We start from the raw sequence: 12,613 nt of genomic DNA on the forward strand, positions 1-12,613 counted from the left end.
GTATGTAACTCTATTTCAGTTGTGTAGATAAGTTCATTTTGTAGCCTTTGTTTAGATTCCACATGGAAGTGATATCATATGATACTTGGCTTTCTCTGTCTGACTTACTTTACTCACTATGATCATCTCTAGGTCCATCCATGTTGCTGCAGATGGCATCATTTTGTTCTTTTTTGACCTACCCTTATGGAGAGCAAACCAACAGGGCTTAGTAGCATTAAGTACATGTTTACTCTGTGATTCATGGAGCCCATACCTGGGGGCCTGTCCCAATGCAGGTACTGTCGGGACATATCCAAGGAGGGCCACTGGGGCACTGCATGAAACTGGAGATGGGCCATTTTTCCATCCCCAGGAGAATGGATAGTCTAAATAGAATTCTAAGCAGCAGTTTGAAGTAACCAGATGTATGTGCAACATGGACTGATCTCAAATTTATAATGCTGATTTTTTTCAACTAAGAAACAGAAGATTTATAGCACAATAATATTTATGCAAATTAAGAACACATACACAAAACAAGACTATATTTTACAAGAATACATGCATATTCAGAGACTTATCTCAAATGCATTAGAGTAGGTGCCCATGGAAGGGGAGAAAGGAGGTGAGGATCTGGAATAAAGGAGAAAAACATAAAAGGAGAATGGGTCTCACAGACCCCATAGGTGATTCTAGTAGCCAGCCCTGAAATGAGACATGGATTTAATTCAATTCTCTGCATCTCAAGTCCACAGAGAAGTGGATATAGTTTTTTTTAAGGGAAAAGAAGGGAGAGGAGTATTAGGGGTGGATGCTTTATGAATATGAAGTTTACTTTTGGGGTGATCAGAATGTTCTGGAACTAGACTGGGGTAATGGTTGTATAACACCACGAATGTACTAAATGCTAATGAGTTGTACACTTTTAAATGGTTAAAATGGTGAATTTCATGTTATGTGAATTTTACCACAATACAAACACAAAGACGGGGGGGAGGAGTGGGGAAGAAGAGAAGAAAGAAAGGGGAGCCAGCCATTCAGGGCTCCTTCGAACGCAGTCCACTCCCCTCACCTCTCCTCACAACAACCCTGTCTCCAGTCTACTGGCCCTCAAGGCCAGGTAACCCATTGCAGCACAAAGACCTCAGACCTGGGCCTGGGCCTGCGCAAAACTGGCACAGACAGCAGTGCCCTGGGCTGGGGGCTTGCGGCCTGGCTTCCGGCTGCAGCTCAGCCCATGCCTCCTTGGGCACCTAGTCCTGGCCCTGTTTACCTTGCAGGCCATTGAGAAGATCTGCGGGAAAGAGCTCAGAGCCTGACACAGCACCATGCTGGTGTGAAGGATTATTGGGAATATTTATGACCAAGCCAAATTGCTCACGAAGCAATTTTCTCTCCCTTATTCCTTCCTGACATGGCAGCCAATTTCCATTTCAGTGACTTGGGACTTTGAGGATGCACTATTGCAATCCTTACGCTCTTCCCCAGGGCTTGCCAAAAATTTGGTCATCCCTCCTGATGTCAAATTAAAACAACACCTGAAAGACTGAAAGGCATGCAGTGCAGGGGGGTGGCCAGGGGCCAGAGCTCAGAGCGCATCCTTCAGACACAGGATAACTCTCCCAAAGAAGCTTGCTGCTTCCCAGAGCCCCGGGCCTATAGCGTGTGTTTGCAGGTTCAGGTCCATGCACCAGGCTGCATGCTCAGGGGCTTCCATCCTCACCCTGCATGGAGATGACCTCAGAGGGGCCAGCTCTGGTAGAGTGGCACACTTCTAGGCTGTAGCACAAGCTGGTGAGAGGCGTTACGACATTTCCTTTCTTTACACAGGTTGCTGGTGGCTCCGTATTTGTTTGGAGGCCCCTGCAGTTCCCTCATTGGTACTGTTGGCTCTCAGGGTGCTTAAGAAGGCAGCCCTCCCCAAGGTCTTGGTGTTCAAGTCCAGCACCTTTGGTCAGGGGAGGTCAAGACTGGAGCTGGTAGTGCTAACATTCTAATGCATGCTTCCCTTACTAGAAAAGTCCTGTCCTGCTTCTCTGCCTGAAAAGCTCCTAATCATCCTTCAATACTTTCCCTAATTCTCCCAGATAAAGTTAGTCACAGTTTCCCTGGGTTTCCTAGCAAATATTCATTGAGCCCCTGCTGGGTACCAAGCACAGTGCCAGGACTTGGGAGTACAAAAGGGATCAAGACAGATGTGGTCTCACACTCACAGAACTGGCAGTCTAGTTAGGAGAGAGAGAGACTGAACAAAGGAAGAAATAAAGGAGGACAATATAAGCAAGCATTGCTGGCCAGAAAATTAAAATGGCGTGGTGTAACAGAGTGGCTGAACAGCTACTTTAGAATGGGTAGCCAAACATGGTGACATTTAAGCTGAGTACTGAATGTCAAGAAGGAACCAGTAATGTAGAGATTGGGGGACAGAGGATACTGGCAATGGGAACAGCAAGTGATTAACCAAACATTACGAACCTCTGCCATCATGAAACAATGATAAAACACACAATGCCTTGGGCGAAGTGCCCTACTGCCCAGCTTGGAGCAGGGATGAAAGGAAAACAACGGGCAAAAGGCAACTACCTCCCCTGAGCACTTTGGGGGTTTGGCCCCCTTGGGTTTGCCTTTTCACCCATCAAGTTGCTTCTGCTGGGCAAGAGCTCAGAGAGTACCAAGCTTAGCATCAATATTTTGTATTATAAAAACATTACCTTTCTCTTTGATTACTTTGTCATAGTACCTAGACAAACATTGGAAAATTAGTAGACATATTACAATGAGGTTGATAATCAAAATGTATCTCTGAACCTAGTTTTTCTTAATGGTTAAAGCAGATGTACAATGTGTGTTTAACAGGCCACAAACAGGCTGTTTTGGTGAGCCTAAGTTCAAATTAAATCATGTATAAGCCAGAATGATTTCCCCATACCTCAATATGTGAAAATTTCTTCCATCATTGTCCCCTTTTAATTGCAAGTCTTTCCATGAAAAAGCATTGATAATCAGTATATTTTTCTAGCTCAGTCAGTAGAGCATGAGACTCTTAATCTCAGGGTCATGGGTTTGAGCCCCACATTGGGTGCCAAAAACTGTAACTGAAAGTGGGGTCCCACTGCTTACCACTCAAAAGTTATTAAAGAGGCAAGGTTGGCGGAAAGGAAAGTTTGCTTTACTTGGATGCCAGCAACTGGAGGGGAGGGGAAGTGTAGATGCGTTTCTGAAGGCCGACTCCCCCTCTGACAATCAGGGGGCAAGAGCTTTTATAGGCTGGGGGAAGGGGTTACATGCAGAAACAGCACAGTCAGCTCTGACAGTCATCTTGAAACTGGTGATCAGTGGTCTGACCAGTATCATCTTGATTGTTTTAGGTACAGTTAATCTTCAGCTACAGGGTCAGTTTCTCTCCATCCCTTTGAGGCCAGTACTCCGAACTGTGGCAGCTTATGTCATGGCTACAGCCTGGTCATCATGTAGTTAACTTCTTCCACCTGGTGGGAATTTCAGTATCTATAAGACAGCTCCCAGGACATGCCTCGGAATATTATCTATAGCCCTTGAGGAGGAACTAAAAGTCCTTGACTTTGCTTAATGACTACATTATTATTATTTGGTCTCCTTTGACTGTTTTCCTTTGTTTCTGCATTTTCTCACGTCTCTAATTAAACTTATTCTTTGGCTACTGTTTTTCCACAGACAAAAGGCAGGTGGAGGACATAGGGGGCAAGGACCACAGGGTCCTGCTCTGTTTCAGGATGAGGAACGGAGAACAAGCAAGAAGACAAGAGGAAGGAGGGGAGAACTGCCTTGGGGGAGACAAGGAAGGAGAGGGGGAAAAGGGAGGCAAAGGGGGAAAGAGAAAGGGAAGGAGAAAGGAGGAGCAGAAGAAAGGCAGAGAAAGGGCTGGAAGGTGTGAAAACAGCAAGAGAGCTATTGAGGGAGAAAGAGGAGAGGAGGGAGGAGGGACAGGAGAAACAGAAGAAAGAGGGCAAGGGAGGTAGTGACTGGGAAGAAGAGAAGGAACTGGCAGAAGAAGCAAGGAGGGAGGCAGGAGACAGGAGAGCTAAGAGAGAAAGATCCAAGGAAAGGAAGCCAAAGAGGGCTAAAGGCAGGGGAGGACCACTTTAGGTGGCAGCTGGGACCTAGGTGTGAGAGATGACCGGCCAAGCCTATGAAGACCCATTTCAAAGAAGCCATGACTGTGGCTGGCTGTCCAGGCTCCCAGGAGACACTGCGGCATTTCCCCGAGAGTAAAGCCAGCTCACCTGCATGAGCTTCCAAAATTCCTTCCCCTCCATGAGCAACACTTGTGCCACTCCTTGGAGGGAGCCCTGCCACCCTGGAGAGCTGTACACTAAGTGCTGGGTATTGGGTGCTACCTGGCTTGACGGGCAGAGAAGTTTTGCCAGCTTTCATCACTCTGTGGCCATGAGTCACCAGGATAGGGGACCAGAAGTCTCCCTGCCTCTCCCCCTCTCTTCCTCTCTCCTTGCTTCCTTCCTCCCGCCTTCCTCCTTTCTTTCTTTGTCCACTCAGAACTGGCCACAGCCTTACCGCTCCTGCAATCCCTCCACGCCCCAGTGAGCCCCACAGTGCAAGCCAGGCAGAACCCAGGTGTGTGTGGCAACACCTCACAGCTGGCCACTCCTCCATGTAGCAGGGGAAAAGCTGCCTCCAGCTCCAAGTTGTGGTTTTGCAGGGCCATTAGTCCTAAGGACTAGGTCTCCCCAAATGTAAGGGAAACAGAACTAGTTATATGGTCACTGGCTATGAAAAATATCCTCTTAAAATAACAAGCAAATACAAACTAGTGGACAGGATTTTCACGCCATTCAGAAATGATTCAATACATGGCAAAATTTGAAAATATAAAATAAAAACAAAAAAAAGAAAGAAAAAGAAAGAAAGAAATAGGCAAAAATCAAGTTCCAGCCAGATCCAACTCAGAAACTTCAAATGTCACCAATCAGTGTTTATTCCATCTGGCTGTGATGTTATCTCTTCATTTGGGTAAACAACCCACCAGAAATCTGGGTTTGGGGGCCGCTGTCACTTGGTCGGGGGGGGGGCACTCAGGAGCAGCTTCAGGTCGCATGCCCTCCGCAAGCAGGGTGCTGACCTGCCCACACCATGGGGATCTCCTGAGGACAGTGTGAAGCTGTCCTGTAGCGGGCACAATTAGCTCTCAGCATGTTTGGACACCACAGTCACGGCCTCACCTGCCTTGTCTCTGGGCAAAGGAAAACTGTTTTCTGTTCCACATGATCAGAACTGAAAAGGAAGAGCAGGACTGCACCTATGAAATCAGCTGCATTCCCGGGACTCTTTTCAGGCAGATCTCCTCTTTTCCAGACTGTTTGCTGCCTCTCCGCCCCCGGCCCACATCTTCACAGAACTGGTTTATTTTCAGAAACCACTGCTGTGCTATGTCCACACTGGGCACACGCTTGTTTCCTCAAAGGCTGTCCTTTTATTTCCTATATTTACTAGGAAACACAGACAAAGCCAAGCACGTTTAAAAATAGAGAAATACACTGGTTTTCCTCATTCTTACAACAAATATTTATTGGCATCTACTCTGCACCAAGCACTGAACAGGGACAAGGAGATGGAGCCACAAGAGGTGACTCGATTCAGTGGGGCTGGGGGAACTCCGGAGCCCCCCAAATCAGGGTAGTTTTAGGAAAGGCAAATTTCAACTTAAAAACTGGGGAACTGGTCCCAGCCGTTGCAAAAGAGGGGCCAAGGAGGGGAAAAGACATAGGCCATGGCTTCTGGGCCCAGCCTGAGGAGGCAATGTTCCCGGGCCACTGTGGGGCACCCCAAATAGTTCCACTGTCTGGAGAGAGGACTCCAACTCAGCCTCTCTTTCTAAGCACATTGCACAGCCAAGTGCTCCCCGGTGAATCGATCGGCAGAGGTGACTCACAGGAAGACAGCCAGCGTGGTCACGGAGCCCTGTCTGCATTCCCAATCTGCCTGCTCGGGTTGTCGCCTTGATAATGTTATTTACCAAGCCCGATGCCCCGAATGCCTGTCCCCAGCCCCTACTAGAGCCCTCAAGCCATTGTCTCTGAACGCCTGTCACATCTTGTCACTGCCTCCCTGAATTCAACAGGTCTCGGCAGCCTGTCTACAGACTTGCCTGCTCACTCTTTCGGCCTCAGGAACCAGAGAGGTGGCCTAGTGGCCTCAGCCCCACCCCTCTCAGAGCAGATCCCAGAGGGGAATGTCCCACAGCTACACCTCTCCTGCCTTCCCCCACGCAAGAAGGGCTCTGCCGCGAGGCACTGTGCTGCTGGCAGGTGTGCCGAGGGTCCCAGGCAGTGAGAGGAGGGGGCGAAGGGCGAGGCTCCGCGGAGGGGATGGGGATGGGGAGACCCGAGGGCAAGCTCCCGGCGAGCTTCCTCGTGCCATGCCCTGTGCCTACAGCTGCACTTCTCTCCGCGCCCAAACCGCTTCTCGTCCGGGGGTTTTGGGGTGCTCGCGCTCCCTGGAGACCAGGTCGTGCGAAAGTGTTCCCGCGACGTGGAGGGTGGCCAAGGGCTTGGAAAGCGCAGGCGCGCTCCACTGGCGGCCCGAGAGCGCCGCCGCCCTGCCCTGTGGCCGGAGGCGGAACAGCAGCTGGGCCAGCTGTCTGGAGCCCAAGGCGGCCGGGGCTGGCACCCCTCAAACCCTGGCCCAGGTCCAGGCTGCGGCTCACCGGACCCCAGCCGCCTGCCCACCCTACCTCGCTGGGCCTCCAAGACCGGGGTTCCAAGGGCTGTCCCCTTCCAGCACTGGACGGACCAGCTGTACCTTTGCAGGGCTGGGGCAGTTCCCACCTCCCCAGAATTAGAATGCCCCCAAAAAGCCAGAACAGAAGGGTCTCCAGAGACCTTACCCATCATACAGATAGGACAACAGGGACTGCAAATTCAAAGCAGGCCTTTGTTTGTGGGCAATGCTAAGAACTGATTATTATTGTGTCACCACTGCTGCCATCCAACACTAGTCCTAAAGCCCCTCTAATCACCCAGCTTGCCCTCTTAGACCGGCAAAGAGAGTTGGGCTATGCCCCAGGCACTCAGACCCTCAAGAGTGCTACAGATCTCAGGGATACCCACTTCTCCAGCTGGCTTCTGATTCCATCACTCCAGGAAGAAGTTGGAAGGACTTGGATGTGGCACAAGCCCAGGTTATGAAACTGAGTTGGCATTTAAATGACCTAACAACAAATTGCCCAATTTAATTTGCTTACTCAATTCAATAAAAGAGAAAAAAAGAAAACCCATCGAATTAAATACATTGATCCATAGAAACTGGCAACTCTGAAGTTCTGCCTGGATGTTAGCAGTTAGACAAACTTGAGTGATGCAAGTGTATAAGTGGAAATAAGACAAACCCATTCTCCTCCCACCTCCAGAAGGGCTGCAAGGGGCCCTGAGAAACTCGTTCCTTAAAACAAGTGGGAAACTGAGCCCAAAAGGGGAAGAAACTTGTGTGGCAAAGTTAATTCTAGGGTCTGTGGAGCCCAAGAGAGCCTTGGGTTCATGCACCGCTGCAGCCAGAGACTGGGGCCCTTGGCCTTGCTCTTCAGCATCCTTCCCGTGTTGACATCTAGAACTTGGACCTGGCACGTCACCTTGCTTGCCCAGACAGCTCCTCTGCATCCTTCAAGACCCTAGGCAAATATCAGTTTCTCCAGGACAAATCTGTCCGTGGAGGACAAAAGAGCCGCTTGCTCAGACTCCCCTTAGAGCACTGCCGAGTTTGAGTCATATGAGTACAACTAGGTGGAAGGTTCTGGAAAAGAGCAGAGCCTCACCAAGCCTGGAGGAGCCAAGAAAGGACGATTTGATTGGAAACAGACAATATCTCTTCCTCAACTTCCCCACTGTGCTGTACTCCAGGTTTCCAAAGGTAGAAATTTCCAAGTCCCCAGGATGTTTCTGAGCTCCCAGGCCAGTGCCCATATCAGGTCCGCCACAGACATGGCCCTAGTCCCAGCCACAGCACTGAGCCCATTCGGACCTGTGCTTAGCAAACCTTTCAGCTAGAAATGCATCTTCATCACCCTTCCGATTGGGGCTAGCTGTAGCAGGCTTGGTATCATGCCCTAAATCAGGACTGGCCTGTCCTTCTAAGGAAATGTCTGCCTTGGAGAGAAAGAAAATCACTTAGTCCTTGACGACTGTGTCCCTGCCGGGGGGAGGTGACCTGCAGCTGAACCCACAGCCAGTGTGGCAAGCCATTCCTCCCGCTGGGCCCGGATGGCACCCCATGCCTGCCTACGCACACTCTCTGTTCAGCTGTGGAGCTCTGCCTTCAGCAGGGCCCTGTGGGGCCAAGCCCCCACCTACACCCTTGGCCCCAAGTAGCCTCAGCTATGGGGAGGGTATTGTGAATTCCACACAGATCTCTCCCCAAGGAACGAAGAGAAGAAAAAACACAAATACAGATGAGCAGTGGGGACAGAGACATGACACCTGCTCGTGACGGATCAAAGAAAGCTTTGGGGAGGAGGTGGCATTAGGACTGACTTTGAAGGATGAGAAAGATGTTGCTGGCAGAAATTTGAGGGAGGAAGTGGGTGTAAGCTGAATTCCATGTGGGGCAGCTCCAGGTGGGTTATGAGTCCTGTGTGGCTTCAGCACGCCCAGGGAATATGAGGGTTGGCAGAAAGAGAGACAGAGAGAGAGAAAGGCTGAGGATACGTGATCTAATTCATTCGACAGAGTGGAGAGAACCAGCCCCTCAGAGAATTCCAGGCATTCAGCATGTAAAGAGTGCTGTGATGGCCCATGGCTGCCAGAGGTACTCGCGACAGGAGGGGGACCAGCAATAATGTCTGCCTGAGGGCACAGACAGTCAAATGGGGGCTATTTTCGATGTGAATCTCAGCAAGGGCCCCTTCAGAGCCCTGAAGACAAGGAACCAGCCAGGCCAAGGTCCAAAGGAAGAGGGATCAAGGCAGAGGAACAGCAAGGGGCAAGGCACAAAAACAGGGAGAAGCTGGGCATGAGTGTGCAAGGAATTAAAAGCAGACTGGAGGGCCTGGGGTAGAGACCAGCAGGGGAGAAGGGAGTGGGCAAGGCCAGAGACACGGGCAGGGGCCATAACACACAGGAACTGGACACCATGTTTTGAGTTTGCATTTTATTATAAAAATAATAGAAAACCACTGGGAGGTTTTAAGCAGAGGAGTGATGTAATAGGATTTTCATGTTTAAAAAACCTCGATGACTGGGTGGAGAGGATCGCAGGGAGGCAAGGTGGAAACAAGGACACCAGTCTGGGGGTGACTGCAGCCATCCAAGAGAGAGCTGGTGCTGGCCTGGACCAGGGTGGGGCCAGTGGAGGCGGGAGAAGTTCATGGATTCTGATTTTAGTTTGAAAGTTAAGTAGAGAGTGTTTCCTGCCTGGTTGGATATGGTGGATGAAGGAAAGAAGGGAGTTCCGAATGACTCCAAGGATTTGGCCTGAGCAACTGGAAAGGGATACATGCCATGGCTGACATGGGGAGGGTGGGAGGGAGCTGGTTTGGGAGAGAAGTCATTAAGAGGTGAGTTATGACTGTCTTCATTTTGGAACGCCATGATGGTATCAGGTAGGCATTTGGATATTTGAGCATCATTCGTGCTCTACCTTCACAGGCCATTGGAATAATTATTTACATAATCCTTTTCTTTAAATCAACCCTGAATTGTTCTCTTTTTTCTTGAGCTCCATGCTAAGGAATAATATCCACAACATCAAGCGTTTTGTGGATTAGTAGAATTTTTTCTGAATACACATTAAAAATAATAACAACCAGGTCCCCTTGCAGTTCGGCACTGACATTTCCTCCATACCTAACCTCCAGCCGAGTCTGGGCACCTAGCATACACAGACTTGAACTGAGCCATTGGCTTTGACACCCAGTAACATCTGAGGCATTTGAAGGGATCACATCAGGGCATTCAGGGAGAGAGATGTGGTCCTACAGCTCAGTGAGGCTCCGTGAGTAGCCACCGAACTGCCTGTGGGGGCCCTCCTCAGCCCTCTGCTTGGTGAGGGGGTGGGAAGGGGGTTCACAGAGCTGAGCCCACCACCCTTTCCTTAGGTCCATGCGCCCTCTAGTGGCCAGGTTCCCTGTCTTTGTGCACTAGGGGCTTCTCAGCTCTTATTTCCAGAAAAGGGGGACCTTCAGCCTTGGCCTCCCCCGGGAGAAGGGGGCAAGGGGTCAGACTAGCTTTAGGCTCCAGACTGAGGGACAGATAGATGGTGCTGAGTCTTGAACTCGGGCTGGGCCAATGTGCAGGCGGCAGTCTGCAAACCAGGCAGGGGCCACCGAAGCTCAGACTGAAAGGAGAGGGAAAGTGGTAGGCAGCAGGAAGGGCTTTTGTTTTCTACAGAAGGTCACCAGTGCAAAGAAAAGCAAATTGATGGCCATATACAAACAGGGCGATTTACCTTCGGTGGGTATTTTCAGAGAAAAAGAAAAAGCGCTCCAATTTAAACATTTTTAAATTAAGAGCAGGGAACATCAGACTGTGCTGAATAAATATGACACGTAATGGAAAATGTACTTCAGTTCTTATACTACAGCCAGGTGTGGGAGAGAGGCGGGGGTGGCGGCCAGCAACAGGCAAGCGGGAGAGAATCACGCTCTTGCAGAGAGAACAACCAAGGAGGGGGCTGGGCAGGCTGATGGAGGGACCAGAGAGAAACACCTTCTGCCTAGGCTGACACCCAGGTGCTCCCACAGGCGTCCACGCTGCATCCACACAGGGGTTAACATAGCTGCACACACACATACATTCATACACTCACACACCCCAAGCTGCACGGATATTCCTGGTGTTACTCCTTCATCCTCTTCTCAATGAACAAACTGTGTTTAGATGGGAAGAGACCAATTGCCAAACAGACACTAGCAGTCCAGTGTGCAAGGGAGTCTCGCACAGAAGGCCACGGTGGGGCTCAGAGAAGGAGGAACTGAGTCGTAGAGGAAGAAAAGGCAGAAAAGAGTGATCCAGGCAGAGGGAAGAGCGTAATTAACATCCTAGGAGCCTAAAAGAACATAAGCATTTGAGGCACCACCAACAATTATGGGTGATTGAACTCGAGGATGTCTGGGGAAAGGGAAGCCTGGGAGAGAGTGGGAGCTGAGAACCCTGAAGTCTGTGTCTGAAACCCGTGGGCTCCCCACGTGACCCCAAAGTGTCCCCTGCTTTGCCCTGGGGAAAACCGGATCCAAGATGCAATGTTTGCCTGACTGATGTGGACCGGAAATCAGGCACCCGTTGGTGCTGGACTGAGGGGATAACAGGCTCCAGGGAGAACTGCTGTAGATTTCTCACTGAAACCGAGGCAACATTCTTCAATTCAGTCATCCCCCGCCTCTGGGCCCGGTGCCATCCTAGGGCTACAAAACTAACATCTGCTTCCGGTTCTAGCACATGGTGGAAACTGATGTCCTTGAAGCAGCCTTAGCCATGAGAGTATGGGCAAGCAGCCAGCTGGGTCTCCAAGGGCTCTGCTTCCTAGTGGCTTAGCCTCTCCAGAAGTGAAGGGGCTTAGAACCTTTTCTTCCAGTCCTATACCCAAAGGGAGGGCATACACAGAACACTGATCATGAAGGCTGCCTCCCTACCACTCACACGGACCAGATCTCTCCAAGTAAGTCTTCCGCTGATTAAGATTAATTGCTATAAGCTAGGAAGAGGCCAAGAAATTACATTAAATTTAAGAAGAAGTCTGGCTAGAAGAATGAACTCCAATAAAAATGAATGGTGACATCAAAATTCAGGCAACAAAAGAAAAAATAAATAAATTGGACTACATCAAAATTAGAATTTTCTGTGCATCAAAGGACATGATCAATAGACTGACAAGGCAACCTATGGAATGGGGAAATTTGCAAACAATATATCTGTTTTGGAATATATAAAGAACATATAAAGAAATCCTACAACTAAACAACAACAAAAGAACCAAGGGATTCAATTAAAACTTGAGCAAAGAACTCATATATATGGAATGTAAAAAAATGGTATTGATGAATCCAGTGACAGGGCAAGAATAAAGGTGCAGATGTAGAGAATGGACTTGAGGACCCGGGGTGGGGGTGGGGTTGGTGAAGGGGAAGCTGGGACAAAGTGAGAGAGTAGCATTGACATATATACACTACCAAATGTAAACTAGGTAGCTAGTAGGAAGCTGCTGCAAAACACAGGGAGATCAACTCAATGATAGGTGATGACTTAGAGGGGTGGGGTAGGGAGGGGAAAAAATTGAGCAAAGAACTAAATAGACACTTCTCTAAAGAAGACATACAAATGGCCAACAACCATACAAAGAGATGCTCAACATCAATAATCATCAGGGAAATGAATCTCAAAACTACAAAGAGATACCACCTCACACCCATTAAGATGGCTACTGTCAAAAAAAAAAAAAGCAGAAAACAACAAGTGTTGGTGAGGATGTAAAGAAATGGAAGCCTTGTACACTGTTAGGAATGTAAAATGGTGTAGTCACTGTGGAAAACAGTATGGCAGTTCCTCAAAAAATTAAAAATAGAATTGCTATATAATGCAGCAATTCCACTTCTGGGTATATACTGAAAAAAAGTGACAGCAGGAACTTGAACAGACATTTCATGTGCATA

The sequence above is a fragment of the Hippopotamus amphibius genome, chromosome X, assembly GCF_030028045.1.
Source record: "Hippopotamus amphibius kiboko isolate mHipAmp2 chromosome X, mHipAmp2.hap2, whole genome shotgun sequence".
Classification (NCBI taxonomy): domain Eukaryota; kingdom Metazoa; phylum Chordata; class Mammalia; order Artiodactyla; family Hippopotamidae; genus Hippopotamus; species Hippopotamus amphibius.